The sequence below is a fragment of the Lissotriton vulgaris genome, chromosome 2_1, assembly GCF_964263255.1.
Source record: "Lissotriton vulgaris chromosome 2_1, aLisVul1.2, whole genome shotgun sequence".
Lineage (NCBI taxonomy): Eukaryota > Metazoa > Chordata > Amphibia > Caudata > Salamandridae > Lissotriton > Lissotriton vulgaris.
The window spans coordinates 578,081,225-578,108,395 of NC_141687.1; the positions used below are offsets into that span (position 1 = coordinate 578,081,225).

Sequence of the window (27,171 nt, forward strand, 5' to 3'; positions counted from 1 at the left end):
GGTACTTCTTGCAGTACACGCTAGTGAAAATCAGGAACGCCGCCGACCAATTCTCAATGGTCATGGGCACCCTCGGCCTCTTGGCCAGCACTAACTCCTTGGACTCCTCCTTCGCTGTAAGCTATCTTTGTAAGAGCTTCAAAATGTCGACGTAGTTGCCCTTCCATATTTTCTCCTTGGTGGCAGCCTCTCTCTGCGCTCCCCCCTGATGACCCCACCGCTTGCCCTCCTGAAGAGGCGGGCGCTGCAGTCCACTTGCTCTTGCCCCCCCTGACTCGCCGACTCCGGCCCCACAACTGCGTCTTTCAAATATGTCCCTTTCCTCAAGCGCACTTCCTCCTCCTCCACCCCCCCCAACATCCGTGCCCACAGACACCTTGGCCTGCAGTTCCAAGCCCACCGGCCCCTTGTCTACCCCGTTTAGTGCCTTACCTGGCATCAAGGTCGGTGTCTACGCCGGATCCCGCCGCCTAACCAGTCGTGAATGTGGGGCAGCCACGCAAGCTGCTTTATTCCACCTGACCGGACCACTCTGCAAAAGACTAGGCATATCGTTAATTACATCCCCCTCCCGTCAACCTGACGTTCCCATGCCTCTACTATCTCCCTTTCTTCAATGCTCTCCTCGTCATAATCCAACAATAATGGGCCGTCCACCTCGGACTCCAGTCCGGATACCCATGTGCGTTCCCTATCTGCATGCCTTAGCAAAGGGCCGCCCTCTGTAGGACCCAGCCCGCTCGCTCCCTGCAAGTGCGCAGTAGCTCCCCCAAGTCAACGCTCCCTCTCTGCTGCCCTGCGTGATGTTTCTTTGGGCCCCGCTCTGTGCTAGAGGGCTCCTGAGCCTGTCCCCCCGAGGCCGCATCGACCCATCGGGGTTGGGCCACCGGGGAGTGGTCGCCCCCGCTTCCCGTACAGCGCCGCTGGTAGGTCCCTCGTGGGAGCACGGCCACCCACATGAGGTAGAACCGGACCATCCTCTCTGTGGGTTGGAGCCACAAGGAGCTCTCATGAGTATCTCATCTGCCGTTCCGGCCAAAAAGAAGCGGAGGCTGACATGCCGGGGTTAGTCCTGCCCTCTGAACCCCCAAAACCAGAGTCTCCGAGACCCGGTAACCATCCCTTACTCATCCTAAGACCGACGCACCAGAGGAATGCCCCTTGTTGTGATGGGGTAGACCCCCCTGCCACCAACCTACCCCTCCCGACCGGGGCGCCCCCAAACTCCCTCACCCAAGAACCCCCCATCCCCCTCCTCCATGTCACTTCATTCCAACTCATCGACCACCCTCTGCCCCATGCCGCCGTCCCAGGCCCCCCCTAGCCCCCTTACCCCCTGCTCCCCCCTGCCTCTAAGGGCCTCCCCCACCCCTCCATCTCGCAAACCCTCGGGTGCTCTCTCCAACCAGCCCCCTATCTGCAGGGACGGCATCGGCCCCCAGCGCGTCCCCTCCCTTCCTGTCATCTCCTTGACCCCCCTGTGCCCTCTTCCTCTCCTTCCCACCCCTGTACCTGCTGTTTGGCCCCCCATCCTCACTCCTTCATGCATCACACTCCCCCCATGCCTACCCCTGGACTTGTTAGACCCCTTGTTGTTCCCCGGGCCCCGCCCTCCTGCCACGCACGCTCCCCCTGTCTACCTGCAGCCCCCCCACATTCTCAACCTCCTCCTTACTCTCAAACAACAACAGGGAGGACCGCCCACTGCCCCCTGTTGCGGGGTCAGCCCCCGCTGACCTGGCCCTCCTCAGCTGCTTCTAAACTCATTGTGGCCCCACCAGCCCTGCAGACACCACCCCCCCGCCACCCGGGACCTTCCTTGTTGCCACTGCCCCTACTGATGCCTCCCCAACCCACTCCCAAAACTGCAGCACGGGCAGCGGAGCCGCGCCCCGGCCATGTGTTCTTTTTACCGGCACGGCTGCGTTAGCAGTGCGGCCACCCCCACTGCCTCCTTATTGCCACGCTTATGGGCTTGCAAGCCAGTACTGCCACCGTGAACCCACACGCAGGCCGCCAGGGGGGTCTCACCTTCACTTCGGGCCGCAACATATCCGTGCGGCCTGCTTCCTCTAAGAGGCGTAGCGCCTCAAACACACAGGGAACCTGACTCTGCTACGCAGCTGGCAAGAACGCTGTACACCACGAATGCCCCTAGACCACGACAGAGACCAGATACCGACAAAAACGCTCCCACTACTATGTCCCCCAGCCGGTCGTCATGTCCCTACCACCGAAATAGAGGCCAGTGACCTAAGATAGCCGGCTATATACACCCCAGCCCAACTCTAGCCCAAGGCAGCCCAACCCTAGCCTGAGGCAGCCCAACAAGCCCAATTGGCCTCTGGCTGCCGCTCGGCCCAAACTCCACACCAGGAGGGGCAGGCCTCCTGGTGGTCGGCCGGCCCCGCCCCTAACACTCATGCCTTAAAGCTGTAATCAAAGTGCAGGGTTACCATCTGGTTTGGAAAAGTAAGGGTAAAGGGAATTAAAATAACTTTTTCTATGCACTAACCTCACTGATCACTGCCAAAAGGCACGGAGATAGTTCAGTCCCCTCCCACCACTGGAGGGTGGGAGGGAGTGCAAAAGCATCACAATGGAGATGAGGGGGACAGCCCTGGGGGAGCAAGCTTTGCCGCCAGAAGCTATCTTAAAAATAAATACGAAAGTTGCAGCCAAACACAGTAATGCCTAGTAGAAGAGAGGCTGTGGCGTATACAGCATGCCTCGCAGAGCAGCGCACATGCTGCCTAGTCTCAACCTAAAACTGGTGTCTCCTGGTTCCATGTTTCCCACTAGTCCACTAGAGGACAACTGGGATGGCAGTGCATCTGATGGCAAAGTCAAGGAGCTGCCTTTCAGAGGGAAATACCCCAGTGTTGCAGCCGTGCCCAGCTTCAAAATCCAGTCTTTTTAGTAGCAAAGCTGAGATTAGATTTCAAGTATCATACTTCCATGGGTAAAACCTACCCACTGGGCCAGGTCCTGTGGCAGTAGGTGGTTACTGGGTATGATGCAAGGTAGATGCAGATATAACCATTGGTGTTTCAAAGTTTAAGAATTTTTTATTCAATTTGAATACCAGAGTTGTTCATTTTCAAAACGTCTCTCAAAAGTTGCAATAGAGAGCAGTCAAAGCTTACTTCAAGATGTGGTAAAGGGCTAACAACTCATACACTGTATGAATAGTAAGCATACTCAATAAATTCAATCTCTCATCGAGTTATATTTTTTTAATGGTCTGAGCTATAGTAGGGAGATTTAGAATTAAACCCCCAAATGCGCTACACCTCATAGCACAACTATGCTCCAACAAATATCTTCTGATGTGTCTTTGCGCGAAGTGTCCTGCAAAGTGATAATGAAATGTTGAGTACTCTACTGTCAAGATCATGCACAAGTATTATTCAGATCAGGTCAAATTAGAACAAATGAACACAAAAGTATTTTTAAGACGCTGCCTGCAGTAAACGAGGATTGTGCGCCAGTCAGTTCTTATATCTTCTTTAAAGACCAGGTACTGGGTGAACGTGAATAGATTGACATGAACCAGTCAGGTCACATTCCAACCAGGCCACATTCTCAGTTTAAACACCATGAAATGGCTGGGACAAAGATGTCTGCTACTAAGGGCCCTACATTTCTGAATTTTTAAGATTTGATTTGAATTTTATTTCTTAAACGGAGAACACCAAGTACTTGAAAGTTATTTGGTGCTGAAGAACACAAATCAGAGGAGCAGAAGTAACAACAGAGCACACTAACAGAATTAGAATGGTGTCAACTCCTTCAAAGGAAACACACATGAAGACATGATTCAATGCTGCAACAGAAGCTTATTCGAACGTCAGGGACTCGGAAATCTTACTGATATCCCACTAACAATCTCACACCTTATCCTGGGGAGTGACAGTAAGAACATATTCTCAGATCACAGGGGGGCAGAAGAAGAAGGGCAGAAACAGGAAGAAAGAACAGAGCGTTCAGGATCACAGAAGCTGCGTGCAAGAGAAACATATGTTTAAAATTGATTCTATGTCAGGACTGAAGGCGAGGGCATATGCTTCCTTCCTTTGCTTTATTTTTAACAGCAGCTATTTTTAGGAAATATAACAAAAACTACCATTCCCACAAGCACTTCAGAATGAGACCGCTTCAACTACCAATCAGGAAGTATCTGTCTTGACAAAGATCCTTCTCAGTATCAAAGCTCCCTCTTTCTTCGCTGCTAGCAGCTAAAGATAAGTCCTGTTTTCACTTGCTCCCTGCCAGTATGGTCAGTGCGTGATTTAAAGGGCTTATGCAGGTCCTTCTAGACTCTGGCATCCCTCTCCTGACCCACTCCCTTCTATGGGCCTACCTCCCTCTGACCAGATATGCTGGACCCGGAATGTATATTGGCCCAGATCATGCAAGTGGGCCCCGGCAGACAAGGTGGCCAACTGTGTGGCAGGGCACCTGCATAAGCCATTGAAGAAAGAGGCCTACAGTCGCCTTAGGGCAGAGTGCTACCACCTGCCTTGGAAGGAAACTTTGCCTTAACACCCGATGTAGAAAATAGAAACCTTCTCAGGGGTCCCACTGATTCTTGGTCCTTTTAAACCAACAAAGAAGAAATTGGCACAGAAGCTGAAATATAAAAAGAACATCTTTATTAACCTCAAATGATGGAGACTATGTCACACAGAAGCCTTAGCAACTGAATGAGGCAGTCTAAGGAGTACAGAAAACTGGAGCCTTATTACATAGTCAGCATAAGACCAAGGGGCAGTCCTGGCTCATGTAAGCATGAAAATGAATAATATGGGCATGCAAGATCTGCTTGCTCAACAAAGTGGGAGGAGCTATTAGTTGCTAATTCTGGTGAACCCACCCTGACATTTACAGACTAGAAACAGTTGCAAGGACAGCTGCAAGCTCAACTGAGCATGTGCGAAGGTGGAAGGTGATGTTTCTAGGCAGATTACAAGAGAAGTCAACACTGAGGGAGGACAGACCACATGGCGAGCACGTTGCAGCACATGGCTAACTGAAATGGCTGCCAGAAATACAAAATGGCTTTCAGCCTATGCTAACAAATCCGTCCAATATTTAACACCGAGACTGATCCAAAAATGATATTGATAGGTCCCGGCAGTCCTGCCAGGATAAGCTGTTGGACGCTATTGGGCTCCTGACCAAGATTCTAGACATGGTGGAGGAGGCCAAGTCCTCAGGGATCTGAACAGGTTCCTTTTATAAAGACATTTCAAGATGGAAGGAATCCATCTTTTGAGAGATATATTATTAGAAAAGGATTGCCTGGTGAAGTTGGGTCTGAAGGATCAGGAGGTCAGATTGGAGTTTGAATTGGTGGTTAGAGAACCTGGATGCAAGATATGGCCGGACAATCTTTGTATGCGAGCCTTCATCGCTGGAGTGCTCGCCGGGGTGCCCAGCACACCAGGGTTCAGTGATCTCACTTGGAAAAGTTCCATCGTATAAATTATCTGGAGTTGACCGCTGGTCTCTATGCTCTAATAAGCATCAAACATTGTCAACATGGTAGAACAGTTCTGCTGAAAATGGACAATGTGTCTGCAGTGGCATATATAAATCAATTAGGGGATACAAACTCCTCCGACCATTCGGATCCGGCCAAGAAACTTTGAATGTTCAATCTAGAGCACAACATCGGCCTCAGTATGGAGTACCTACCCTGGGAAGACAAATGTGTCAGCCGACTGGAACTCAAGGTTTTTAAGGGATTTTAGCGACTGGAAGCTGAACTAAACCTATTTCAAGAGACTGTGTCTGTTATGGGGTCCATTGGAATTGAATCTTTTTTCAAGCAGGCTAACATTTCAACTGAAGAGATACTTCAGCAGGATGCCAGACCCAGGTGCTCTGGTGATAACATCCTTCCTACAGAACTGGAAAGGGACCCACGCTTACACTTTTCCCCCATTCGTAATGATTCTGAGTTCTTCAGAAGGTGAGACAGGTAATATGTTTACTTGTGTAACTAACTCCCTTTTGGCGTCCCAGGCATGCTTTCCAGTGACCTTGTAACTGGCATGCAACCATACCTTGTTACTTCATGCTAAGGAAGGCCTCTTAAGGGATGTAGATGGAAGAGAGCACCACCTGGTACTGACAAGGACTTTGAGCCTTTTTGCTTGGAAAGTTTCAGGAGATCTAGAGAGATGTCAGGCCTTTCAGGAAGAGCAGAGGAGCTCCTTGATGACTCCGGGCCCCAGGTATCCGCAGTAGACACAATAGAATATGGAAGTCATGGGTACGTTTGGAGAGGGACTTGGATCCCATGGAGGCACCTATAGTTGACATGGTAAATGTTTAGTGGAACTATTCGATAGAGGCCTTGGTTACAGAACACTTAATTGCTACAGATTTGCAGTCTCAGCTGGACATGCTTTAGTGAACGGTAGGAGCGTGGGGAAATATGTCTTCCCCAAATCTGTAGAATTCTTAAGAGTATCATTTTAAGGAGTCCACCTAGACCTAAGTATGAGACCCTTTGGGATGTAAAAGTGGTCTTAGATTTGTTCATTTTATGGACAAGTAATAGATTTCTAGATAGGAAGAGACTTTCTGTAAAGTTAGCCGACTTCCTCTGTCTTATATCCTGTCGACGTGTGTCGGACGTTAGAGCTTTAGAGGTAAGTAACCTAGTTTATGATGCTTTTGGGGGAAGTTTTTAGATTATTGGAAGTGCTAAAGCAATGTCTGACAACATAATTTATCCCGAATTCGATTCTTGCAAGAAGTTGTGTGTGGTTAGTTTTAGGAAGGAATGTGATTCCCAACTGGGCTAGCATCATCCTGATGTTTCGGAGCAACTTCTCATTTCCTCTGTGAAACCCTTTAGGCCAGTACCTCTGCAACTTTTGAAAGATGGGTTTAGTGAACAATGCAGTTAGCTGATGTCGACTGTTAGAACTGGGGATCTCTAGTTGGATGAGGTAGGTACCTTAGTCCAAATAGGGACCCTTGCTTCTAGTCAGGGAAAGGAGGGACGCACTCTTAGATAACCCCTGATCACCCCCTAGTAGCTTGACATGAGCAGCCGGGCTTATATCTCCAAGGCAATGTGTAAAGTATTTGCAACCACACTCTCAGTAACACAGTGATAACGCCACAAATGGACACCACACTAGTTTTATAAAAATAGCAGTATCTTGGTCAAAATTCATTATCATAAAAACTTCGGAATGGAAATATTGAGAAAATCAAAGAACATATTACTTTGAATTGAAGTTTGTAGTTTACATACTGGAATGTCCCTGTGGGAAACACTAGTTAGGAAGCACCATCAATAAATTAAAATTAAGAATTCTCCACAATTTATGTGCTATTAAGAATAAAGATCTTTCCTATCCAATTGCAAAACAGTTTTTAGATCATCAAACAAGAGAATGCCAACAACTGAAACATTTTGGAATAAAAGTAAAAGAACAAAGAAGTGACAGAATTTTAAGTCTAAGACGTACAGAATCTCGTCTTATTCTAGCAATTGGAACTGAATCTCCATATGGACATAATCTGGACTCAGAATTACATGTACACTTATAGAAGTGAAATCAACTTAGGAAAGTGGACTCTTATCTGTCACTATAATTAACAAGCAAAAGGACAGAAGGCAAACCAGCAGCATAACAAAGATACTACCCACTAGACCACCAGGGATGAGGCGCAGCCTGCGGATGGGGGAGGGCCTCGAACACCAACCAACAAAGGTCAGTGGACCTGCAGGGGCAGCAGCTACCAGAGAGAGCTGCGCAGGACAGGAAGAAGTTTACTGACCAGGTCAGTGAAATTGCTCCTCTCGTACACATAACATAAGATGCAGTGACTGTAAGCGATTACAAAAAAACAACAAAAAAACTTTTCCCGAGAACCCTTTTGTATCTGGGCCTTGGCACTCCAAATTTTTTTCTGAGTTGTATTTGGTACCTATTTGTGACAATCTTGCCCTAGCACCAGTATTATACAGGCTATGTTTATATCACAGCTGCCACCAGCAGTCATATTTTGAAATGGTACTGGAAGTATCAGCCCCAGGCAATTTCCAGAACAACGCCATGTCAATCTTTGGTCCAACCCAGGTCTTACTTATCCTATGACATCTGGTATCGTCATACAGAGCGTAGCTAGTGCAGTGAGCCAGTCTGACCACTGCAAAGGGGGATTTTGAAGATGTTCGCCCCAAAAAAAAGATTTGGGGAAAAATTGTGCATTCTACAACACATTTGTCATTATATATTCAATTGTATTAGTGTTTAAAGGATAGTAAATGATGCCCTTACTGTGCACCAGGATACAACAATCTTTGATGGGGCTCTTCAATAATTTCTTCACGATCACCCTCCAACAGTGCCTCTCATCTCTCCATAGAGAGCCCCTCTCTCACATGTACTTTGTTTTATAGAAGCTCATACCGGTGTAGGGTATGGTAGCAATTTACATCATGAACGCATATATTGATACTGAATCATATTTGTGTATATCACTGTATAGAAAATGTTACATAAGGCAAAGTGTAGGATTCACATGCCATCCTTACTGGTATGCACTTTTTAAGAGTGCTTGCTTTGGAAAAGCACACACTTGGGATCAGAACATAACACAGTGTTTAGGGTTGACTTTATTAAGAATAAATTTCTACCCAAACAAACCTTTTTTGGCAACAACCAGGATAATGAAAGACTGGGGGGGAAGTCATAACTTTCTAAACTGTACCATGCAGCTAGTTCTCTGTGCTACTTTATGATTGTAATTTAAGAACTGCACCGTAACAAAAAAAATCTCTGCACAAAAGCTGTAACCTGTTCTTTGATATGCATGGTACATCTTCTTTGCCACAAGCATGTTAACCCCATCTCTCTCCAGTAGGTACATTAATCACCAGACTTGACACTTTAATTGTTGCCCAAAAATATCCGAGTATACGAGGAACTTTGCAGGGCTTTCAAAACTGCTACCCTGCCACAAAACGAAACCCCATCTTATAGCCTCCGAGAACCGCCAAATGCACAGGTTGACAGAACAAAGTGTATGGTCCAGGGACAGTATAGGTCTCTTCATAAATGACAAATAACGGATAGTGTAGAAGAATGGGAACGATGTGGGTAGCAGCCATAGATGCGAACTTTGGATTTGAGGATCTGGTTTTGCGTCTCGGTGTCAACTCAACATCCTGTGTTTCTGGGCAAATCCATGAATGTCCCCATACCTACTAAAAATAAATCTGCCCTTGTGTAACGAAACTGCTACTCGTGTAAAGAGTCCTTCCGGTCGAAATAGCGCGACATAAAACTACAAAAAAATTGCAATAACTTTTGACAAATCAGCTTGCGCCATGGTCTATCTCAAGCAGGCGCGCAACACCCATTGGGCTCACCGGGCTTCAGCCCCCCCCGTCGCCTCCTCTGCCCGGGCTAAGATAACACGCACTGAAATGGTGCAAGATAGCATCCGATCGGAGAATGATTTTTTTAATGCTTTCTGAGAGGCCCAGCAGCCCGAGCCAGCCAGCCTCTGCTTCAGTGAGTGACCTCCTGCCCCCACCTCTTGTTTTCCTCTACGGTGGCACCGCGAGGTGAAATCCTTGCCTGAAGGCAGGGATTTCACCTAAGCACTTGATCGCTTGTGAGCATGGGGTGTGAAGTGCACAGCAGGGGGAAAGGGCTGGCCAGTTAAGGTGATGCTTTTCCTTTGTAAAGGAATTTCTGCTGGCGTCATAGCCCATGGGGTGCTGTCTGTGCACTTGTATAGATGTGTATTTCATACAAGTGCGCAGATAGCAACCCCTGGGCTATGACGCCAGCAGGAATTAATTTACAAAGGAAAAGCATCACCTGCACTGGCCATCCCTTTGCCCCTGCTGTCTGTGTACTTGGATGGAATTCACATCCAAGGCGCTGCTCACCAGATAAATGGTGAACAGGGCCATGGATCTTTCTATTTTCGCATCCAAGGGCACCAGGGAAGAAGCAGAGGAGGCCCAGGCAAGGAGAATCCAGGAGCCATTTGACCCCCACCTATCTACTTCTCTTGTAGCCTGCACACTTGTCACTTTTTCCTCCTGTGCACTTTTTACTACCTCATGTATTTTTGGTAGCCCACATTTTTACTACCTCATGTATTTTGTTTGCTCACAAGTGTCACAATTACCTTGTCTACCTCATGTATTTTTGGTTTCTCACAATTTTTACTACCTCATGTATTCTTGGTTGCTCACAATTATCACTTTACCGTATGTAACGTAATGTATGCCTCTGCAATCTGTTGCTCGTGTAATGTTCTCAGTTTGTATCTTTTCTGTTCCTATTGTGAAGCGCTCTGACACCTTCGGGTAAAGTCCGCGCTATATAAAATTGCATAAATAAATAAATAAATAAATAAAAATACTCTGAGACCTTCGAGGGACTGGATGCCAGGACACAGTGCTGCTGATCAGCCAGCCTCCACAGTATAGTATCAGAGGAGCAGGCAGCAGTTTTTTATTTATGTAAGTCCCAGTAACTTTAATGCATTTTTCAGTACAGCATTACCTACTGCCTGCATGTCTAGGTTACTTTGAATGTTTTTCTTGACTTACATACATAGAAACGTCAAAGAGGACAGTCCCCTCCAAATATGCAAATGTAGTGTAAGTTTGTAGTGTTCATTTTTTTTTTGTGGTGGTAGTGGGTAATTTTAGAGTTCAGGGTGGGTGTGGGTTTTAGGGTGCCAGTGAGTACTTTTATGGTTCAGGGTGGGTTACGGATTGGGGTGCCAGGGGGTAATTTTAGGGTTCTGAGCGGGTATGGGTTTTGAGGTTCCAGGGGGCAATTTTAGGGTTCAAGGTGAGTATGGGTTTTGGGGTGCCAGGGGACATTTTAGGGTTCAGCGTGGGTATGTGTTTTGGTGTGCCAGGGGTAATTTTAGGGTTCAGGGCAGGTGTGGGTTTTGGGATGTCAGGGGGCTATTTTAGGGTTCAGGGTGGGTATGGGTTATGGGGTGCCAGGGAACATTTTAGGGTTCAGTGTGGGTATGTGTTTTGGTGTGCCAGGGGTAATTTTAGGGTTCAGGGCAGGTGTGGGTTTTGGGGTGTCAGGGGGCAATTTTAGGGTTTAGGGTGGGTATGGGTTATGGGGTTTCAGGGGGGAATTATGGTTCAGGGTTGGTATGGGTTATGGGATGCCGGGGGGAATTTATGGTTCAGCATGGGTATGGGTTTTGGGGTGCCAGGGGTAATGTTAAGGTTCAGGGTGGGTGTGGGTTTTGGGGTGCCATGGAATTAATTTTAGGGTTCAGCGTGGGTATGTGTTTTATAGTGCCAGGGGTAATTTTAGGGTTTAGGGCAGGTATGGGTTTTGGAATGTCAGGGGGCTATTTTAGGGTTCAGGGTGGATATGGGTTATGGGGTGCCACAGGGGAATGTATGGTTCAGCATGGGTATGGGTTTTGGGGTGCCTGGGGTAATTTTAAGGTTCAGAGTGGGTATGGGTTTTGGGGTGCCATGGGATTAATTTTAGGGTTCAGCGTGGGTATGTGTTTTATAGTGCCAGGGGTAATTTTAGGGTTTATGGCAGGTATGGGTTTTGGAATGTCAGGGGGCTATTTTAGGGTTCAGGGTGGATATGGGTTATGGGGTGCCAGAGGGGAATGTATGGTTCAGCATATGGGTTTTGGGGTGCCTGGGGTAATTTTAAGGTTCAGAGTGGGTATGGGTTTTGGGGGCAAGAGGGTAATTTATGGTTCAGCATGAGTATGGTTTCTGGGGTGCCAGGGGTAATTTTAGGGTTCAGGGCTGGTATGGGTTTTAGGGTGTGAGGGGGTTAATTTTAGGGTTCAGCGTGGGTATGTGTTTTGGTGTGCCAGGGGTAATTTTAGGGTTCAGGGCAGGTGTGGGTTTTGGGGTGTCAGGGGGCAATTTTAGGGTTCAGGGTGGGTATGGGTTATGGGGTGCCAGGGGGGAATTTATGGTTCAGGGAGGGTGTTGGTTATGGGTTGCCGGGGGGCATTTATGGTTCAGCATGGGTATGGGGTTTGGGGTGCCAGGGGTAATTTTAAGGTTCAGGGTGGGTGTGGGTTTTGAGGTGCCAGGGGATTAATTTTAGGGTTCAGCGTGGGTATGTGTTTTAAAGTGCCAGGGGTAATTTTAGGGTTTAGGGCAGGTGTGGGTTTGGGATGTCAGGGGGCTATTTTTGGGTTCAGGGTGGGTATAGGTTATGGGGTGCCAGATGGGAATTTATGGTTCAGCATGGGTATGGGTTTTGGGGTGCCTGGGGTAATTTTAAGGTTCAGGGTGGGTTTGGGGGACAAGGGGGGAATTTATGGTTCAGCATGGGTATGGTTTTTGGGGTGCCAGGGGTAATTTAAGGTTCAGGGCGGGTATGGGTTTTGGGGCTCCAGGGGGGGGATTTTAGGGTTCAGGGTGGTATTGTTTTTTGGGGTGCCAGGGGGTAATTTTAGGGTGTGGGGTGGGTATGGGTTTTGGGGTGCCAGGGGTAATTATAGATTTCAGGGCGGGTATGGGTTTTAGGGTGTGAGGGGGCTAATTTTAGGGTTCAGCGTGGGTATGCGTTTTGGTGTGCCAGGTTACCCCTGGCACACCAAAACAGGGGGTACAGGGGGTAAGATTCAGGGCGAGTATGGGTTTTGGGGGGCAATGCATCAAACTAACAAAAATGTGTGCTTTAATTGTTGTCCAGTTTCAAATGCAGAATTCACCACATTTTTTCTCAGCTTGACCTGAGCATTAACCGATCCTGATTATCTGCCATTTTAGCTCCGCCCCATTGATTTACATTAGCCACGCCCCTTCATCTGCCATGTCAGCCCCCCCCCGAAATTAAGACCTAGTTGCGCCCCTGATCTCAAGCTCTCACGCTCCTCGACCTCCCAAATCACCAGTACCGCAGCATACCCGCACTATCGACTGCTCCAGTCTTTTTGTCTCCTCAATAAGGTTCTAGGTCACGCCCCTACTGTGACGCAGTGGCAAAGCACCAAAAAAGGAGGGTCTTTAAACCCCAATATCGCCACTCCCTGGGAGCACCTAGTGATGTGCCGAAGCCAATAGGAATGCGCAAAGCAGGTGGCGCGCGCGAGTAGGAGTAGCCTATGCCCGGTGAATCTATGGGCGTGGCCTGTGACTGAGATAGGCGGGCACGAGAGATGAGAAGCTCCGTCAGTAGGCGTGGCTTGAGATGAAATGGGTGTTTCCATATGGACATTGGATGGGGGCGGGGGGTGGTTAAACAGCAGTTGTACAGGGTGGCCTCATGCAGTGGGCGGAGACACGCTTAGCGGAGGGTAGCGTCCGTAGAGCGTTTCTATGACTTGTATTAGCTGTAGGTGGTGCCTGGTTCGAAGTGGGCAGGGAGTGTGACCTGGTTGGGAGTGGCTTGTTATTTCTAAGCGCCGACGATTAACCCAGGCCAGGTACTGGTGAAGTGGCAACTAGAACGGCGGAGCGGCGCTCTGAGGGGCAGGTGGGTTCGGAGATGAGGGGGTAGCAGCCCCGGTTTCAGGTACGATGCTAGACGTCAGCGTTTGCAGCCGGTGCCGTTGGAAGTATCGTTTTGCGATGTTGGGTTCCAGCTGTTGACGCGGGGCGTAAAGTACTGTTGGGCTTGAACTACTGGTGCCGGGGCATCTAATGATGCGAGGTTTCAATTGTGGATGTGAGATATCAACTGGTGCCTCAAGTGCGGACATGAGACGTGCCACATGCCTATGGGAGCATAGACGCCGTGTGATATCCGTTGCGTCATAAGGAGCATCGTTTTATTTTTATTTATTTAATGCGATTTTATATAGCGCGAACATTACCCGAAGGTGTCGGAGCGCTTCACAAAAGAACCAGTTGCGTTACATAAGGACTTTGGATTACATAAGTTAAATAAGAGATACAAACAGGAAAAAATGGCAAATGTACAAGTTGCTTTTTTACTTTAAATCGTTTTTATTGATGACAAATAAAAAGACAACCAATATAATACAACAAAAAGGTGACAGTAATAATCAAAGTAACGCTAAGCATGACAATAGTGATACTAAAATGATTATAGTTAAAATAAAATAATGATAATGACAATAATAATAATATAATGACTGTGCTCCAGTGCCAAGTAGAACTTCTTTGCAGAGCACAAGTTCAATAGTATATAAGTGGTCAGAACAACCAATTTTCACAGCATGGCAAAAGCAATGTTTTACCCCAATTTGAAAGGAGTATAAGGCTTTCTAGGCATAACAGTGATTGCGAAATTATGGAGTGTCATAACATGAGTACGATGAGTCAAGGGATCTCCACAGTTTTCTGTGCGATTAACGCCATGGAGAAGTATGGAGAGATTCATTATAGGCATCTCTTAAGGAGAATAGCGAGTCCTGCCACATTCTAAAGGAGACTTCACCGGCACTTTTCCATTTGTTTAGAATTACTTTACATGCTAGAGTGAGCATGAGGTCCATCAAATGCAGATCCTGTATGTTTACAAGTTAAGGATCCCGTGCCCCCAATAAAATGTAGGAGAAATCTCTTGGTGGTAAGAAGTGAAAGGTTTTGTGTATATATAGATCTTGTCCCAGTAGGCAGGGCCGGTTCTAGGATTTGCGAGGCCCTGGGCCAAAAGGGAATGTGCGAGGCCACTCTAATTTACATAAGCGACCCCATTCAGAGACCCTGGGGGAGGCCCATAGTCCAGGATTTTAGCGCCCTTACAGTTTTAACTTTCAGGCCACAAGCAATTCTCACACCTTCAACCGATAGGTGTGTGAATTGCTTGTGGGCTAAAAGTTAAAACTGTGGGGGCGCTAAAATGCTGGACAATGGGCCTCCCGCAGTGTCTCTGAATGGTCCCTTTGCAATTGGGACAAGAGAAGGGTCTACCTCTCCTAGGCCTCCTGACACCATCCCGGAGAGGCCCGGGGAGGGGGGCCCCTCCCATGGATCCTAATGGAAAGGAAACCCCTTTCTTTTAGTGTTTCACCATGGAAACAACATGACATGCATCAGTGCGGGGGGCCCCATGCTGGTGTGCTGAGTGCGAGGCCCTGGGCAGCTGCCCATGCCTAGCGCCGGCCCTGCCAGTAGGATTGTAAGGAAGGGCAATAAAAGAGCATGTGCCAAGTTGCCTATGTGAGATTTACAGTTCCAGCATGTGGCGCTATCACTGAGTTTAAGCTTAAAATTATTCTCTGGTGTCCAGTGCGATCTATTTATTAACATTATCTTGGTTTAGGAGAGTATAGGCAATATTTTGTTAGTAAATGGGGTCAGGTGAATCTTTTACCAGTCAAATGGTGTATTGTTGGAGTTCACTTCATTTTCCCATGTCATCTCACATTTTCTATGTCATTGTCGTGAGTTAGGAGAAAAGAAGTTTATATACTTTGGAGACGGTGTGCCCAGACTTTACGAGTTGTGTTAACTTGGCGGCTATCGAAGGGTCAGAGGATGTGATGGAACGTAATGAAAGGAGCGATTTGAGTTTTAGGAATTTATAAAAGTCCAATGGTTTAAGCCCATCTCGGTTCTGGAGGTCTGAGAACGGTAGAGGTAATGAACCTGTAAAGAGATTTTTGACTAGATTTACTCAGTTTTTAGACCAGTATTCCCAGTATATTGACCTTCCATCTATCTTTAAGCTCGGGTTGTACCATAAGGAGGCCAGGTTGGATTTATTAATTTTGATTTTGGCTTTAGAGACCCGTTCCAATCTCAGCAGGGCCCTCTTAGTATTGAGCAGAATGTATTTTGAGTGAGGAAAAGCGGAGACATCAGCTGTTAAAAGAGCGGAAAGAGGCATGTTATAATGATCGATCTTTCTATATCCAACCAGACAGGGGTATAGTCTGCTTGGGGGAGTAGCCAGTTAGATCCCTATTTACATAAATATGCAGTCTGATAGTTTCTAAAGTTCGGGAGACCCAGACCCCCTTTTTCCTTGGCAGTTGAAGTTTACTCAATGAGATTCTGGGTTTCTTGCCTTGCCATAGAAACGTATTAAAAAGTTTCTAAACCTTCTTCAGGAAGTCATTCGATAGTAACATTGGGAGCATGCAGGCAAAATAATTAACTAGAGGGGTTATCATAATTTTAAATGTCTCCGCCCTACCCCACCATGATAAGAATTTCGGGAACCACCCATACAGCAGAGTCGATATCTTTTTTTGTGAAGGGAGTTTTCATTAGTTTTTAAGGTGGTGATCAGATCTTTCTCGAAGTCCAGTCCCAGGTACTTGAAGCATTTAGGTTGCCAAAGTAAGCCAGAGTCACCAATAATGCCTTTGTCACCAATGTTGTTAAAGAGTTTCACTTCAGTCTTATCTTTATTTAATTTGTAACCAGAAACTATGGCAAAGTCCGCTATTGAAGACATTAGAGCCGGTATGGCAGTTTCGACATTTTTAGATATCACTAAGACATCGTCGGCGTAGGCTGTTATATTGACCGTGCAATTGTCAAAGCATATCCCCATAATCTGATCGTTATTCCTAAAATGGTAAAGGATGGGTTCAATAGCAAGTAGGAATAGAGAAGGGGAAAGGGGACAGCCTTGTCTAGTACCTTGTACTAGCTTAAAGGAGGATGAGAGACAGCCTCCCACTCTAACTCTGGCTGAAGGATTGGAATAAAGTGCCATCACCATACAAATTAAATTCTCCCCTAATTTAAATTAATCCAGCGCTGCTTTCAGGTAGGACCAGTCCAGTTTATCAAAGGCCTTTTCATCATCTAGGGCATGGGTACTCACAAACTTTCTCTCGGGGGCCAAATTTAAAGTGTGGTTTGTGTCCGAGGGCCGCACCGGTGGGGGCGGGGTCAGTGGGGAAGGGGCGGGGCTAGAGCAACAAAAAAACTGTGACCATGAGGTTGATCATAGGTCCCTGCAGCGGACGCCTTCGTCCACTGAGCCACCAGACTCAGCATAGTGAAGTAGTGTGGCTCACTGGTTAGAGGCGGCAGACCCGAGAGCAGAGGACGGCCCGGGACCAGGGTTCGATTCCCGACGCGGCAGGTTTCTGGACCAGGGTCAGCAGACTCGATAATTCTCTCGCCTCAGTGCCCACTCTGATCAGCGATCACACTCGGCAACTCTGGGCATTAGCTTGCCTCATCTTCACTAACGGCCCCACCAGACCGCCGGGGATGCCTGGTCTCACCCTGGAGATACCCACTAAGGGACCATCTCTCAAGGAAGCCAGGAAGGGTTTCGCAGCGGTCGAAGCGCGGAGATACTCCTCCGGGAGTCGATCCTAGCGCTATATAAACCTGCAATTAATTAATTAATTAATTAATAGACACACATCTCTCTCTCTCTCTCTCTCTCTCTCTCTCTCTATCCCTCTCTCCCCCTCCCTCCCCCCTCTCTCCCTCCCTCTCTCCCCCTCTCCCTCTCCCTTTCCCTCGCCCTCTCCCTGACTCTCTGTCTACCTCTGACTCTGTCTCCCTCTGACTCTCTCTCTCTCTCTCCATCTCTCCCTCTGTCTCACTCACTCTGACTCTCTCACTCCCTCTCTTCCTCTGTCTCACTCACTCTCTCTGTCTCCCTCTCTCTCTCCCTCACTTTCACTCTCACTCTCTCACTCCCTCTCCCTTTTCCTCTCCCTCTCCCTCCCCCTTTTCCTCTCCCTCTCCCTCTCCCTCCCCCTTTTCCTCTCCCTCTCTATGTCTCTGTGTCTCCCTCTGACTCTCTGTCTCCCTCTGATTCTCTGTCTCCCTCTGACTCTCTGTCTCCCTCTGACTCTCTGTCTCCCTCTGACTCTCTGTCTCCCTCTGACTCTCTCTCTCCATCTCTCTCCATCTGTCTCACTCACTCTGACTCTCTCACTCCCTCCCTCTCTCTGCCTCCCTCCCTCTCTCTGTCTCCCTCCCTCCCTGTCTCCCTCCCTCCCTCTGTTTCCCTCCCTCCCTACCTCTCTCTGTCTCCCTCCCTCCCTCCCTCTGTCTCCTTCCCTCTCTGTCTCCCTCCCTCCCTCTGTCTCCCTCCATCTGCCTCCCTTTCCCTCCCTGCCTTGCTTTCCATCCCTCCCTCGCTCCCTTTCACTCCCTCGCTCTCCCTCACTCTCCCTCCCTCCCCCTCCCTTCCCCTTGCTCTCCCTCGCTCTCCCTCCCTTTTCCCTCCCTTTCCCTCCCTCACTTTCCCTCTCCCTCCCTTTCCCTCCCTCTAGCTCTCCCTCCCTCTGTCTCCCTCTCCCTCCATTTTCCTCCCGCTGTCAACCTCCCTCTGTCTGCCTTCCTTTCCCTCCCTCCCTCCTACTTTAACAAAGGTAAGGTCCATCAGATTGGTTTCGACGTCTTCAGTGAATTTGGACATCCGAAGACAAATATGCAGATAGATACAAATGGATGTCCTCATAGTATGGGCAACGGAGTAGAGCTGTGTCCAGTCCAGATTTAATGGCATGGCTGGAAGCATTCTGACAATCTGCATTGACCTCCTGAAATGCTCCTCCCTCCCCCCCCCTCTTCCACACACACATACACACCTTCCAAGGCTTTCTTGGGAAAATGAACTTTCTCTCTAGCTCTCTTTTGTGTATTTTTGTCGTAACCTTTAACATATAATTCAATATTGTTAGGCAACCTAGGGCTTAAATTAGTAAAACCTGGGAAATAAAAATAAAATGTGTTCCTAACAGGATCCACACAAAAAATGTAATGCCTGAAGGTGGGACACCCTCACCGATGCCGAGAGTGCAGCAGTGCTTGCCTTGAGGGAGTGACACCCTTCATGCCGAAAGTGCAGCAATGCAGCTGTGCGTGGGGGTGTGACACCCTCACCGATGACAAGACTGCAGCAGTGCTTGAGGGAGTGACACCCTCCATGCCGAGAGTATAGCAATGCCCGGGGAGGAGAGGGGGCGGGGGGTGACTCCCTCACCGATGCTGAGAGGGCAGCAGTGCCTGAGGGTGAGACACCCTCACCGATGCCGAGACTGCAGCAGTGCTTGAGGGAGTGACACCCTCCATGCCGAGAGTATAGCAATGCCCGGGGAGGAGAGGGGGCGGGGGGTGACTCCCTCACCGATGCTGAGAGGGCAGCAGTGCCTGAGGGTGAGACACCCTCACCGATGCCGAGACTGCAGCAGTGCCTGAGGGTATGACACCCTCCATGCCGAGAGTATAGCAATGCTCGGGGAGGAGAGGGGGCGGGGGGGTGACTCCCTCACCGATGCTGAGAGGGCAGCAGTGCCTGAGGGTGAGACACCCTCACCGATGCCGAGACTGCAGCAGTGCTTGAGGGAGTGACACCCTCCATGCCGAGAGTATAGCAATGCCCGGGGAGGAGAGGGGGCGGGGGGGTGACTCCCTTACCGATGCTGAGAGGGCAGCAGTGCCTGAGGGTGAGACACCCTCACCGATGCCGAGACTGCAGCAGTGCTTGAGGGAGTGACACCCTCCATGCCGAGAGTATAGCAATGCCCGGGGAGGAGAGGGGGCGGGGGGGGGGGGTGACTCCCTCACCGATGCTGAGAGGGCAGCAGTGCCTGAGGGTGAGACACCCTCACCGATGCCGAGACTGCAGCAGTGCCTGAGGGTATGACACCCTCCATGTTGAGGCTGCATCGGTGCCTGGGGGAGAGGGGGAAGAGCGGGGGACACCCTCACCGATGCTGCGAGGGCCTGGGGTGAGAACCCTCACCGATCCCGAGACTGTGGGTATGACACCCTCCATGTTGAGGCTGCATCGGTGCCTTGATGGCTTGTTTTAAAAGGCTGTGTGCAACCAGAGCTCGACTCGGAGACTCTGCTGCCTGTGGGGGCCGGGCGATTTCCGCCGTAGTCAGAGTGGGGCTGCAGGGGCGCTGAGAGGTGAAAATAGCCTCATTAACATGCTAATGGTCTGAACATTAGCATGTTAATGAGGCTATTTTCACCTCTCAGCACCCCTGCAGCCCCACTCTGACTACGGCGGAAATCGCCCGGCCCCCACAGGCAGCAGAGTCTCCGAGTCAAGCTCTGGTTGCAGATAGCCTTTTTAAAAAAAAAAAAAACTCGGGTAGATGTCTGAAAGGTCCGCGGGCCGCCAGAGAAGGCTTGCCGGGCCGCCAGCGGCCCGCGGGCCGTACTATGAGTACCCCTGATCTAGGGTATTTGAAACTGTTGGAGAGTCGGTGGATTTGGCCTTCTCTGGTACATGAGCTAAGATGCGCGTATTGTCGCTAGAAAGTCTGTTTTTTAATAAGCCCACTTGTGAAGGGTTGATTAGTTTGGGTGAAACATTTTTAATTTGTTTAGCGAGAATCATATTATAGATTATACAGTCTAAGTTTATTAGTGATATTGGTCTGTAATTTTTCGGGAGTGACGAGTCTTTCCCATCTTTGGGAAATACTGCTATGATGACTTCAGCTGGAGTACCGCTAACTTGGCCGGTGTTAGCGAATTCATTATATAGGCTGAGTAGTGGCTGAGTCAGTAGCGGAGTGAAACATTTGTAGAACTTTGCATTAAACCTGTCTGGGCCCGGGGCTTTCCCAGATTTAAGTGCTTTGATTACGATCTCAATTTCTGGAGCAGTGATTGGATTATTAAGTAAGTTCTGATAGATCTTGGACCAATAACTTGGGAAGCGGGCAATTGTTTAGATAATCGTGAGTTTTAGAGCCTTCAAGATCTTTGTTTTTGCTGTATAAAGTGTTATAGAAATCCTTAAAAAAGACTGCGATTTTGATGGGGTCAGAGTGAGTCACCCCAGACTGGTCTATTAACCCCTTCAACGCTCATGACGAGCTCAGCTCGTCATGAGTTACGCCTGTCGTACGCTCATGACGAGCTGAGCTCGTCATGTAACGCGTGTTTTTTAAAAACTCAGCGCACAGCGGGAAAACGGCCCGCGCGCATGAGGTTAAGCTCTTTATCACGGATTTCTACAGTTTAAACTTCAGGTAAGAGGCAAAGCTCTTGCTTGCTTTATTGGATTCACATAATTTGGTATTTTGTATTGTGTTTTCAGCCATATCCCGCTCTTTTACTGACTATCTTATTGTATTCAAATTTCTTATTCATTATTTCATTCAGGACAAGGGTATCCCTAGTGATTATATGTCTCTTCTCCAGTGTAGCAATTTTTTTCCCCAAATGTACAAGTTATAAAGTCACTCAAGGAAGAGATACAAACGGATACACTTTAAACTCATATGAATGGTAGTAAGTACAAAGGTCTATTACATATACTAGTGGTTAGAGTTATATATAAATATATATACAAATAGTAAATGTACTCATGATTACATTTTACCAGCGATTAGGCTTGGTCAATTAAATATTGCATATTTACAGAGTATGGCCACAGGACGGCCAAATGTGAGGCACTTGCAGCAGGACATTGCCTAGGACATCAGGTGGGGATATGAGATTTAGTTCTGTGGTCTGGTGGAAGCTTAGCCCGATAATTTCAACACTGTTGTTCAGTTTGGTACTTGTGAACTCAGGTTTCGCCCTAAGCTCCTAACGCTTCTGTCATGCCTGATTCTAAAGCCTGCTACCCGGTGTCTCATACCTCCATTGTGGTATCGGCTATGTATTTCCTGATGTCTGTTCCCTGAGGTTTCAAGTTTGGTTCTGACGTCTGTCCCTTGTCGGCTGGTTCTTTTTGGGGTCAGAGTCCAGTGGTACTGGGTTTGTGCTCTGGTGCAGAGGTTTGCTACTTGGAGGTCTGGTTTCTGGTATCAGATGTTGTTAAGAGGTCTTTTTGGTATGCCTTGGTTCTAAGGTCTGGCCTCTGTGGTTTCAGACATGGTTCTCATGTTTACTTCTTATGTGTGAACTGTGGTGTTATAAAAGGTGTTGAGATAGCTTAGCGATGTCTGATTTTACAGTGGCAGGCTGCAGAAGCACCAACAATGAGAAGTGGAAGCCAACGTGATAAAGTGGGCAACACTTGAAGTGAAGGCATTACAAATTCGAAGAGGCGTAGTAGACCGAGGGGGAGCACAGACATGGGATGCCCTACTCTTAGAGTTTGTTCAACATTGGCAGGATGAGGAGCATGACAATATTAAGGGAAGACATGCATTGGCACAGCCAATAGGTCTCGCCTTTAGGATCTTATAAGTGTTTAGCCATGCAACAGTTGATGTTGCACCAAGGATATTGTGCTGGATAGCTAAACACTTATAAGGTCCCAAAGGTGAGACCTATTGGCTATGTCACTGCTTGTTATAGAAGCGAGCTGCCACTGAGTGTAGTGACCCCTCACACCCTTATGCCCGATGCAACTGCACCAGCTGCACTGTTGACGGCAATGCCCCTGTCGAGTTCCTAGCAGCACTTCTTCCTCCTGGCATCAGTCCTCTGACGCATTACAGCTGCGTTGGAACCCTGCCCCCGTCATCGTGGCACTGCAAATAACAGCCCTTGTATCTTCTGATGAGTAGCTCACTTTTTCCACCTTTGATGCTGACACATCTAAAGATAGCTCATTTCTGAGCCTGCCATCTTCCTTTAGCTCAGATCATACTCTTGTTAGCTGATCGGCCTAAGTAGAAGTCCGCAGATCTCTCTCTAAAGACTACGCTTTGTTTTCTGACAGGTACAGCAGGGCATGAATGGAGATTATTGAATGCCACACATTACAGTTTTCAAACTTGCCATGTTTCTGCCTACCCACCAGAGAAGGGGGCTTACGAACACTTGGGGTCCGTCTGTGTTTTGAGAGCGCCTATCGTAAAATGGACGCCGAGATACATTTTAACAATTGGTATTTTTATTTTGTGACAGCCTTTTGTGTAGCGTTTCAAACCAACCTAGGCACTATGGCAAGCAACGGGAATAGACAGTGGAGGCGGAGCTCCATATATCACGGTTCCTAAGTTAATGCATAAGTAACCCATCCAGTCTACTTTTATGGCTTTGCATTCTGGGACTTGTAGTCCTGATTAGCACTTTATAAAATCAGGATTATAAGCTCCAGAGTGCAAACCTGAGACTTGAACTGAAAGAGCTACTCGCGCATGGACCTGGGAATCCTGAGCGCTCTCTGCACGATTGAGTCAAAAGGTTTCATCTTGTAATCACCAGAGATCAACCACCCACCCGCACCACGGATGATACCAAGAAAAACTTCTGATAATGATGTGACGTAAACGCAGTTTATGTGTTACCGTGACATTGTTGGTGGGAATCCGACATGTCTCACTGATGCTAAGCAGTCACATTAGTGGTGTGAGAGCAATAGGGACCAACCAGAGTGAGTAGGTCAATGAGAACAGTGCGGGAGAGATAGAGAGAAGAGACCGTGTGGGTGACAACGGATTAGAGAAAGAGTAAGATACAGGGAGAGGCACAGACAGAAAGAGCACAGGAGAAGAAACAAGAGTGACAGGGAAAAGAGCGATAGTATGGTGTGTGTGTGCGAGAGAGTTGAGAGTGAAACACGAAAGATGCGGGAAGAGATAGAGTAACACGCAGACGTTGAGAAATTGAGGGGTGAAAACGAATGAGAGCGTGAGAGACAGAAAGAGGAACAAGGAAGAGCTTATTAGTTCATTCAGGCTGGTTTTCACAGACACTTGTGGTACCACTATTTGCTCTCTTTTCACACTAATATGCTTGGGACACAAGTAAGTTAAGAATTCTCATGTTGCCAATAAGGCAGACATACAATTTAGTGAAATTCTCCTGTGGCTGGTGTGAGGAAACCCATTTAATTGACAAAGAAAAGCAGACTTATTACTACCATGGGTAGATATCTACTGTACTGCACATTACATTTTTCATGAAAATCGTACCTAACCTAATGGCGTATTTCCATTATCTCCTCGTCCGTCTTCCTCGCCACAGTATTCACTCATGAGCCTCCGGCTCCACACAGAACTCCAAGTATAAAACAAAACAAGCATTTGCAATGCAATAGGTCTCGCAGTAATTAAGTTTGAGCTTTTGGCATTGCTAAATATTGCAACACTAATTGCAACAAAAGTCAATAAATTGTAGGCCAAAATAATGTGTATTTATTTTTGTAGCAATGGTGGCATGCTGCACTTTAGATGAATATGTTTAAAAGTAAAGTGTGCCATACTGCGATTGCTGCAATAGTTAATTGTGGATGCGTTAACAATTGATGTGTGCACTGATGGCTAGTGGTGTGTGTGACTGTAGAAATTGTGCACTGATGGCTGGTTGTGTGTGCCTGGTGGAAGTGTGCTCTGCTGGCTGGTGGTGTGTGTGCCTGGTGCAAGCGTGCACTGATAGCTGGTGGTGTGTGTGACTGGTGAAAGTGTGCACTGACAGCTGGTGATGTGTGTGTGCCTGGTGAAAGCATGCCCTGACGGCTGGTGGTGTATGTGTGCCTGGTGAAAGCGCGCACTGAAGGCTGGTGGTGTGTGGATGACTGGTGAAAGTGTGCACTGACGTCTGGTGGTGTGTGCCTGGTGGAAGCATGCACTGATGGCTGGTGTGGTGGTGTTTGGTTGTGTGTGTGTGTTGTTGTGTGGTTGTGTCTGTGGTTGTATGTGTGTGGTTGTGTGTGTGTGGTTGTATGTATGGTTGTGTGTGTGGTTGTGTTTGTGACGTGTGCTGTCAAAATACAGAACAAAAAACGTCCGAGACTGCCGGGATTTCAGAAGGGAAGTTAGTACCTGGCTCCGCCCTAACAAAGGATGCGTCAGCTTACCTACCAAAAAAGCTAATTATTTTGCTAACTAGGAAAGCATGGACATATTACTGAGGACCGTTCTTACATAAGAAACCAAACCTTTCCTGCTTGAGAATGGTAGCCCTAATAACAGGCACAGTTACTTCCCACCCTACTTCTTCCTCTCCAGGCATAAACGAGCTCCACAATCCCAGCGGCATGAGAAGTACATTACACTATTTTTTGTATTTTAATGTATTTATATCGAAGCAGCCTAGTCTAGTCAATTGGTATATAAATATTCATGCATGGTATACATAGTTAAAAAAGAAGCGAATAACTAAATACAATACGCTTAGCATGTCCCGTATGTACTTTACACTACATATCACACACATCAAAACACTGCATTCATACGCTGCTCTCCTAGACCCCACTCTTGCAACTCGGCGCAGAAGTTAATCTAAATATCATGCATTTTACCCCGCATTATTCTTTGTGCTTTTAGTCGCTGAAGAGCAGTTACTGATGTCCCACTCTGGCCGTCACCCACCACTACACCAAAACTCCCACCTCTTGGGCTTAAACGCAACTCCGCACTGTTCGAACCAACGACTTCCAGCGAGATTACATACTATACCTTCTTTATGCACTGTCGCGCCTTGTCAGGGGTGTATGGACTTTTAAGCACTGCTTAAAAGGCAATTACCACCTGCAGATGTTCCACTTTGCTACGTTTTACAGAAGGTGGCCAAAAATTACGGAATGAGCGGAAGCAGGAATAGACGTGCGCGTGCACTGCCGAAACCTGCCGTGGGGCGGGACTTCCGTTTTCTGCTGGAAGTCCGCACCCAGGGAGTGCCCGGCCAGAGGAGCAGTGGTGACGCGGGGCTCCCATGCCGGAGGGAGAGCCCCGCGGTGGCGGCTGAAGTAGTGGGGGGTGGCGGCGGGGGGGTGTCTCTACGCTGGTGTGTGTTTGTGCGCTCGTGTGTGTGTGTGCGCGCGCTCTTGTGTGTGTCACGGTGGTGTGGCGCTTTTGCTTCTTGTTTGTTGGAAGTGCGACGGCGCTTCCCGCTGAGTGGGTGGTTCATTGCTTTTGTGGCCCCTTGACCACCGCGCGTCCTGCTTCAGCAGGGGATTTGCGCGGTCAGGTTTTGTTTTCTCTTTGCCGCTTTGGGCGCTTACCTGATGGCGGTCGGTATGGCGGCTGCGGGTGTCACGGTGGTGTGGCGCTTTTGCTTCTTGTTTGTTGGAAGTGTGGGGTCACGTTAGGAGGCGCGCGCATGACTTCCTCGGTTTTTAAAATTGCATTGTGGGTGTGCAATGGGAATTTCCTTTGGTTGCTTGGCAACCTGATTCATATATTTACCGGTCAGGTGCTTTTGATGCCTTGATGGTGTTTGGCATTCATGTCTTGCTGTCATGGAGGGTGGTTCTTCGATTTTGGCAGTTCCTGACTCCTTGGAGGCTTCTGGTTCTGGAATGTCTGTTCCTTCTATGGAATTATTGCAGAAAATGATAAATTCTGCGATGGCTGCTGCCTTGCAGGATAGAGTTCTTGTTCCTCCTGACAAGAAGGCGCGGGTTGATGGCGTTCCTGCTGTTGAATCTGACGCTGAGGAAGATGTTGATGTCAAGGGTCGTTTTGTGCAGGGTGCCGGTCTTAAGGAGGTGCTGTGTCACATACGCAAGAACTTGGTTTTCCCTGACTCTGTTTTGCCTCTGGAGGATGATTTGTTTTCTCAGTATCAGCGTCCTGAACCTTATTCATTGCCCCTTCATTCTTCAGTGTTGAAGGTGTTGGAAACTGAATGGAAAGATGTGGACAAGGGCTCTTTTCCTCGTTTCCTGAATAAGCGCTATCCTCTGCGGGATTTTGCGGAAAAATTTCCTTCCTCGGTCAAGGTGGATTCCTTGAGGAGGAGCACAGCAATGATGGAGAACATGGCGGCTAGCAGGCGTGGCTAGTCGCGAGGCTCAGGAGTTCCGGGCAGTCGGTATTACGGCAATGGCGAGAACGGAGCTGGCGTAGTGGAGCTGAATCAGCTGAATTAGCCATTTGTTTTTCGAGCCGTTTTCGAGTTGTTTTTCTGAGTGGCAGCGGTAGCGGGAGCCGAGAATGCTGTGAACGCCGTTAATACGCCGTCAATCCACACAAGCCCCTCTGCAGGGATTAAATTACCGGCAGTCCGGTCGCGGAGCGTTTGGCAGGACAGGCACTGAAGGCTCCAGTCTCTGAAGGCTCCAGACTCCTGGCAGGCATAGGGAAGTGCACGTACACGTCAGCATTGTTAGCATTGATACCGGGACACCGGTGCCAGGAGCCTGGAAGCGGTGGAGCGCTGAAACCTCGGGCGCTGTGGCTGAAACTACAGGAAATTACAGCAAATCGCTGCACATAAAGTTTTTCTTGTAAGTAGCAGCAGTACAACAGTGTGTTACTTTCCATGCTGGATGTTTGGCGTTTGTGGCAGCCCGGTGAGGAGCATTTAAAGACATAGGTCTTATTTTTCATTTTTCTTCCCTAAAAAAAAGCAGGAACCTCTCATGCTTGTAGAACAAGGCTTAGTACGGTGGGTCTATGCGGCAC

The 27,171-nt window shown here is 48.2% G+C and overlaps 1 protein-coding gene across 4 annotated transcripts in view; it reads left to right on the top strand.

Annotated features, from left to right (window-relative positions):
• FADS1 (fatty acid desaturase 1) overlaps nucleotides 1-27,171 on the top strand; it is a 449,638-nt gene that overhangs the window by 297,626 nt on the left and 124,841 nt on the right. The window contains exon 1 of one of the 4 annotated variants that reach the window (XM_086955583.1): nucleotides 13,361-13,484. The exons of 2 other annotated variants lie outside the window; for them this stretch is intronic. The gene's annotated coding sequence lies outside the window, so the exon portion shown is untranslated. Of the gene's footprint in view, nucleotides 1-13,360; nucleotides 13,524-27,171 lie in introns of those variants that run through there. One more of the 4 variants, XM_086955584.1, reaches the window with a different exon arrangement.